We start from the raw sequence: 7178 nt of genomic DNA on the forward strand, positions 1-7178 counted from the left end.
TTCAATAAAAAGCCCAGTTTATTATGTTTGTTTCCCTAGAAGCCAAGAAGACAACAGGACAGAATTACCTGCTGCTTCATCAGGGCAAGTCCTGGACCCCCTGGGACAGAGCTCACGTTCAGGACTCGTGGCTTTGAGCAGAATGTCGATGGCGCAGGGCAGCTCAGTGGCACCTCGCTGCGGTGTGGGGGTGACACTGCGGCTTGTACAGTAATAACCCGCTGAACAAATACCTTCAGAAGACAGAGGTGACAGTGGTGTCTCACTACACAGGAGCCTAAATTGCAATTATTTTATTAAATCATTGTAATCACAGGATATCAACAAGTGAACCCCCAGCGGATTTTGCATCAATTTCACAACATTCTATTCAAACACATTCTATTCTACATGGATTTAATTTCTCAAGACACGTTGTTGCATTATTATTATATTTGCAGAATTGGAGAATGAATGCCCGCTCATGGTGCTATGTTTTAGTAGAATCCCACTATAAACATAATATTTATAGCAACACTTCACAACAAGTTTAATAACCTTAATAAATAGTTGATACGCTGTTAATAGACCATTAATAACAGTTTATAGTGATGAATGAGTTTATTTGCCTTACAGAGATCATATTGCACAAACAAAGACACTATCGCCATTAAAATTGCACTGCTATTATGTTGGTAATGTCAGGTAAAGTAGCATTATTACATCTAAGACATTTCCCTTATTGTATCTTCCTTTCTACATTTTCCTATAAAAAATAACTGAGTATATATTCTGCTTATAGATAGAGTACAAAGGAGAGTGAATATTCTTCTGCACTGTACCAGAGGCATGATGAGAACCCTGGGAGTCACAGTACATCCCAGGGGGGCAGGGCTCACAGTCGGGATGGGCGATGGCACCAGGGTTAGGCTGGTAGGTGCCCCCTGGGCAGAGCAGAGGATGACCGCTGCCTTCTGGACAGTAATGACCTGGAGGGCAAATGTCTCCAGATGCTTGGGACACTGGAGCAGGGTCCTGCGCTCCCAAAACACAGTAGTGACCTGCTCTCAGGGAATACATCATACAAACAAGCACTGTAATTAGTATCAGTCCGACTGTACCGTGCTCTTTCTATACAAACATTAAGACCGACGAGAGAGACCAAAGAATCATATGTAATTTGACGTCAAATTGTCTTTAAAATATATTAAGGATGGCTAAATATAACAATATATGTAGGCAAAGGGGCATAGGGAGAAAACAACCCTACAGATTTAAGCGAGGGATAGAAGACAATGATTTTCCTGGAAACTGACATTTACCTGAGCCAACCCTCAATTACAGAGGAACATCTGCGAGTCACTTGAGCTCTGGACCCGAGGCAAATCTGCCATTATAAAACCCAGAGGTCTGTGGTTTAGAAACATTGGACTTTCCTCTTGTGGTAATGAACATTCAGCACCTAAGACTGTATTAGCTGCTGGAGACTCCAGTTTCCATTAATCTTACAGTTTACTGCAATCACTCTTTGTTATTGCTGTATAAAATGTGCGGCACAGTATTTACTATGGCGCCATGCCAATTTAATGAAAATGCATTTGGACACCATAAATGGCCGCTTATCCATCTTATAAATAAACACATACCGCAGATTGCATAAATAAATGACTACATGAATGTTTCATCCTCGAACTGGACCTCTAAAACAAAACGGACCTGCTTGTTATCCTCCACTTTATTCCCCTGTTTCAGACTAATGATGTCAGGAAGCAAATGAACTCCACTTTTCCTCTGTTTGTTTATTTTGGTTCATTTGAGGTATTGTTGCAATCCAGCAAGGTTTCATGAGTTCAAGCGGATACACTATAATGACCCGGGCCTGATCATTTCCTGCAAGCAAAGTCTACCTGGGTATACTCCAATTCTGTAGTCAGAAAACGGCAATCAAAAGTAAAAAATTTGACATTCAAATGTCGTAGTTCTGCAGAACATTAAAACACCCTGTTTAATGACAGAACGGAAACATTTATTAGTTGACTTATGACTTGGCTTGTGACAGGCCTGGGGAGTCTATTAACAAAGGAGTGAAAAAGGCAGAGTTAAATCCCAGCCCTGCCCCTGACTCAGTCTGTCACCATGAGCTAATTACAGAACCGTCTTCAGTCCAGTCCTTCAGATGAAATATAAAACCAGTGTTTGTCAACTGTTGATGCCACTGATACCTCCCTTGTCTGGAAAGAAGCATCTACTCAATAACTCATTATTATTCAGCACAATCCGAATCTTCTACTTGTGGCTTTGGGGCCCTGACCTGCAGCACAGGGTCCAGAGGGTAGAGAGAGGGCATTGCTGTGGCAGTAAAACCCAGGAGGGCACAGGGAGCAGTCCAGCTCGGATTGTAGACCCCCCGTCTCACCCAGAGTGCCCTTGGGACACGGTAATGGATAGGACGAGCCCTCTGTGCAGTAAAAACCTACAAACAAAAGGCAAACAAGAAAGCAGACTCTCAGTTCATGGATGCCAATAACTTTTTTAGTGTGTAGTCATGCCAAAATAGGCAAGATATTAATATGAGGGTATAACAATTAGGTACAGAAAACAAGGTCAAATGTCTGGACAGATTCAGGTAAGGTTTTCAGCACTGCACTCACCAGGGGGACAGGGATTGCAGACGGACTGTGCAGGTGAAGTCTGATAGGTGCCGGAGGGACAGGCTGTGGGCTCGGCGCTCCCTGGTGGGCACAAACTGCCAGGCGGGCACTGGTGTCCTACAGTAAACACCTCCCAGAAATGAGCCCGTTTACAAACCCACAAAGACTGGTTACATCAGGGTTAAGTCAGTGATATGCTCTTTAAAAGAAAGCAGGGATCACCTCCAAAACCTCATGCAATTGCATGCATTGACAGCTGTAGTCAAATATCTACACCCTTCATCTGAAACTGAAGTGAGACACGGGCTGTGCAAACTTCAGCCTGAGATGGTACAGTGCTCCTCACCTGCTTGCTGCCCAGACACAGAGCCCTCCGGACAGAACCAACCGGTCGGGCACAGACTCACGTAAGACCTCTGACCCCAGTCAGGGCAGTAGAACCCTGGGGGACAGGCCTGGCATTCTGTCCCTGACTTGGCACCAATCTTGTCCAGAAAGGTACCTAAAATAATAATCATCATCATCATCATCATCATATTAACAACAACAACAACAACAACATATAATGCCACAGCTATGCTCTTTGAATGGTGTTGTGCTGGCAGTGACTGAGGGTATTACCTGGCGGGCAGGGATCTGGCAGGGGGTTTCCAGAGGGGCAGACATGTCCGGAGGGACAGGCACCACCTGCAAAATGAGCAGAGAGACTCAACAACCCAGCAACGGCTCTATATTCACTGTCCTTGAGCCGAGTTCTCAGTGGAGCTGTGTACCTGTGGTGTTGTGCAGCGGCATGGGTGATGTTGCCATCAGGGTGCAGTAGTGCCCGGCACTGCAGGGACCTGATGGCACCTCCAGGCCTGGGCTCTGGCAGTACATCCCTGGGGGGCAGGGCTGGCAGACAGCTAGAGATACCCCACCTGCAGGACAGATATACCAGAGGAGAACACAGTTTGCCTGTATCTCAGGGGACAACCCCACTGTCAGCCTTTGCTCTTACCTTCTAAGGGGCTGAAGGTTCCTGTTGGACAGGGCAGCATTTGGGTAGTGCCCTGTGGACAGTAGAAACCAGGAGAGCACTTTGCCCCCATGGCACCGCCGGCAGGCTGAGGGGAGAGCGCCCCCTGGGAGCACAGGTACCTGAGCACACAGAGAGAAACACCGTGGTGACAACAGCGCAAGGGGACAACACACAGTTCTTGATAAGCTCCTGTTGACATGTTGCTCTCTGATTACAAACCCAGAAGCGCAGTCACCAGTGGGGGCAGCGAGACCCGCAGAGCTGCAGTATCTTCCTGCGGGGCAGGGCACACACTCACTGGCATGGGCGAGACCCGTCCGAGGACTGAATGTACCAGGTGGGCATGGGGACTCCACACCAGATTTTGAACCTACAGGGGAAACAATTTCCCATTAAACAGCACAACAACACTAAGGCCTTTGGAATCACAATAAAATAAAATAAAAAGAACAGTGTTAGTGTATTAGATTACAGACAGTGAGAAGCCATTCTGCCCTAATGCAGTAGTTAGAGATGTTGTGTGTTTCTGTGTTGTGGTGGTTTCTCACCTTGTGGACAGTAGTGTCCTTTAGGACAGGGGACAGGGGTGTGTGTCCCAGTTGACACTCCAGTCTCAGGGTGGAAGGAACTAGCACAGTAAAACCCAGCTGGACAGGGGTTGCACATTGCCTTGAATACAAATACTAATTATCAATTAATCATCATTATCATCAGTTTCATCTGATTACAAATACTAGTATTCCCAGGTGTGTTCATTTTTACCCTTTACATTGTAGGTAAACAACACATCCATCTCTTAAAATACTGAAATCCATTTCAGGCTCACAGTGTAAATGTTAGGCGAACGGTGGGTCTCTGAACTGCATAATAACCGTTTTTCAAGAATAGATAAAAGCAGGCATTTCACTGAAAAAACTGCAACAAAGCAGATTTTCCCCTCCAGCCCTCCTGGCTCCTCTTTGTCCTAACCTGGCCAGTCCGGTCCTGATACGTTCCCACAGGGCAGGGGCTCTGGACAACACTGCCCGGGGGACACATGTGCCCAGCTGAGCAGGGGTAGGATGAGGGGCTGCTGAGGGTCTGCCTGGGGGGGCAGTAATACCCAGATTGGCAGGGCTGGGAGGGGTCAGACAGCCCTGAGTCCTCACAGGAGAACCCTGGTGGCACAAGAGCAAAGAGCACAGCATGTTTTACCAAAGTAGGACGATATGCAAATGTCTGCCTGTTGAGGGGACCAGCACTGTTATCATGCCATCAGACTGCTACCATAAATTCAGCAACAGTGTGGTTGGAAAACACCAGATAAATATCTATTTTAAATGTCACACATTAGTTTCTCGTAAAGCAACTGTGTCTTAACTGAGAGTTGTTGAGATGTAATCCACGTAGTGTAATCCCTGTATGAGTCGCACAGCCAGGAAAACCTTGCCTCGCTATTGTCTGCGAACCGATTTAGAGAGCATTCATCTGTGAAGTGATTTTAGGATTGACTGAGGAACTCACCTGCAGGGCACAGAAGGCAGGCAGAGGGCGCAGTGCTCATGGTGACATTGCTATAGTGTCCAGCTGGACAGGGCTGAGGGGAACTGGAGCCCCCGGGGCAGTAGTGACCCCGGGGACAGATGTCTCCCGTCTCTCCGTCCTCAGGAGAAGGGGAGATGGACCCCCTCCGGCAGTAGTGTCCGGCAGCGCAGGGGCCGCTGGCTGCACTCAAACCTGAAGCTGCGCAGAAGGAGCCTGTAGGCACGGGGATGGAGGAGGAGACAATTAATCCAAAACTGAATTCTGCAACAGATGATATGGTCATTTATCCAGAAAATAGAAGAAGAATTGACAGGGGTAAAAAAAGAAAATGACCTGGTGGACAGGACAGGCAATCCTGCAGACTGGTCCTTTGGCTCAGGGGGTTATATGTGCCAGGGGGACAGGGGTACTGGTTCCCGGATCTGGTTCCAGCTGGGCAGTAATGGCCTGTCGGACAGTCCTTATCTCTATAGGAGGAAGTATTTCTGGGACAGAAGTACCTAGGCCGAAAAAACAAAGCACAAAAGTGCAGATAGAGAAAGGGGAAATAACATCTGTATTACTTTCAACTCACACTGCTAATGAAAATCGCCTACATATGATTAATCGCCTCTATGATCTATATGCAAACTCCTGTGCTCCTTTGTTCTAAGAGAGAGAAAGGTCATGAGCAGGTGCTTTTCACACTTACAGCTCTGTGCACTGGGGGTTAGGGAGAGTACATTTGTTTTCCAACCCAATTGCTGCACCATGATTCAAACGTTGAGCAGTTTTAATTATCAGAGCGGCATGCCCAGCAGAGGCTCAGTATTCATGTTTAAAGGCTGTGTGTTTTGTCTGGGTTTTGTGTGCATTTTGTCTGGATCTCTACCCTTCAGCACAGGGGCTGCAGCTGGCCTGCCTCTCCGCTGTGCTGCTGAAGCCCTCGGGGCAGGGCTGGGGGACTGCTGTGGCCTTGGGGCAGCCATAACCTGAAAATCAAGGCAATAACACAAAATCAAAACATAAAACACACACAATTGCATATATAAATTGTGTCTTTGGGCTCCTCAACCGAAACAATCACTGGTTACCTGCTGGACACGGGCCTGCTCTGCTGTCTCTGATTGGGCTGTTGGGAAGCTCCGCCCCCCGATGACAGTAGAATCCCTCCCAGCATTCCCCTGTGGGCGCAGTCAAACTGGTGCCGTTGCAGTAACGGCCAGGGGAGCATGGCACGCAATCCTCCTGCATCAAATAGTTTGCAGAGACTCACTGAATCCCAGAATAATTATCTTCGCATGCTAACCTAACAGGAAATAAAAGTTCCTCAAAGGTGCCATCTAGTGTTGACAATGTGAAATGTGTTTGATTAAACCTTGAAATACAGTTGCTCCCACCATTGTTTAGAATTTCCTGTTTATTAAAAATAATCGAGATCACTCTGAATTCTCAGCATGTGTTCTAGCATGACGTAATAGTTTAGAAGCACAGTCCGAGCGCAGACCAGTGTGAACTCTAGTAACGGCACTGTGGTGTGAATTGTGGTTCTGTACCTGCGATGCTCGCTTGGTCAGGGGGCTGAAGGTGCCCCGGGGGCAGGGGTGCGGCTGAGCGGTGCCTCGGGGGCAGTAGTGACCTGCTGGACACGGCCCGCCATCTCCTGCAGACCAGAGCACACAGTCTCATTGGTTATCACTCTTTTAGGGTTACTCTGATTATCAATGGCATACAAATAGCTGTTGAAATAGATAATGCCCTCTACTTTACATTATTCATTTTCAGAGCTCAATTATGTCCAATGAACCAGTGTAGAACCACAGCTGACATTACAAAGAAGCACAGTCTAGGGACCAATTAATAATTAACCATGACATGTCCCAAAAGATTACAAAAAAATGAAGTAATGGAAATGCTCAAGTGACTAATCCCAAAAGCATTCAGAAAATAAGTGGAAAGAAAAGCCTTGTGTCTGTGTCTGTGCGTCATCAGACAGAGTCTCTGTGCTTCCCCGGGACAGTACC

The 7178-nt window shown here is 47.0% G+C and overlaps 1 long non-coding RNA gene across 1 annotated transcript; it reads right to left on the reverse strand.

Moving 5' to 3' along the window:
- Positions 1-4626: 4626 nt before the first annotated feature.
- LOC136753668 (uncharacterized) lies at positions 4627-5653 on the reverse strand. Its single transcript, XR_010817450.1, has 3 exons — positions 5509-5653; positions 5155-5388; positions 4627-4808 (listed from the first exon to the last, which is right to left on the reverse strand). It is a non-coding gene; the product is annotated as an uncharacterized LOC136753668 (long non-coding RNA).
- Positions 5654-7178: the final 1525 nt, after the last annotated feature.

The sequence above is a fragment of the Amia ocellicauda genome, chromosome 1 (assembly GCF_036373705.1).
Source record: "Amia ocellicauda isolate fAmiCal2 chromosome 1, fAmiCal2.hap1, whole genome shotgun sequence".
NCBI lineage: Eukaryota > Metazoa > Chordata > Actinopteri > Amiiformes > Amiidae > Amia > Amia ocellicauda.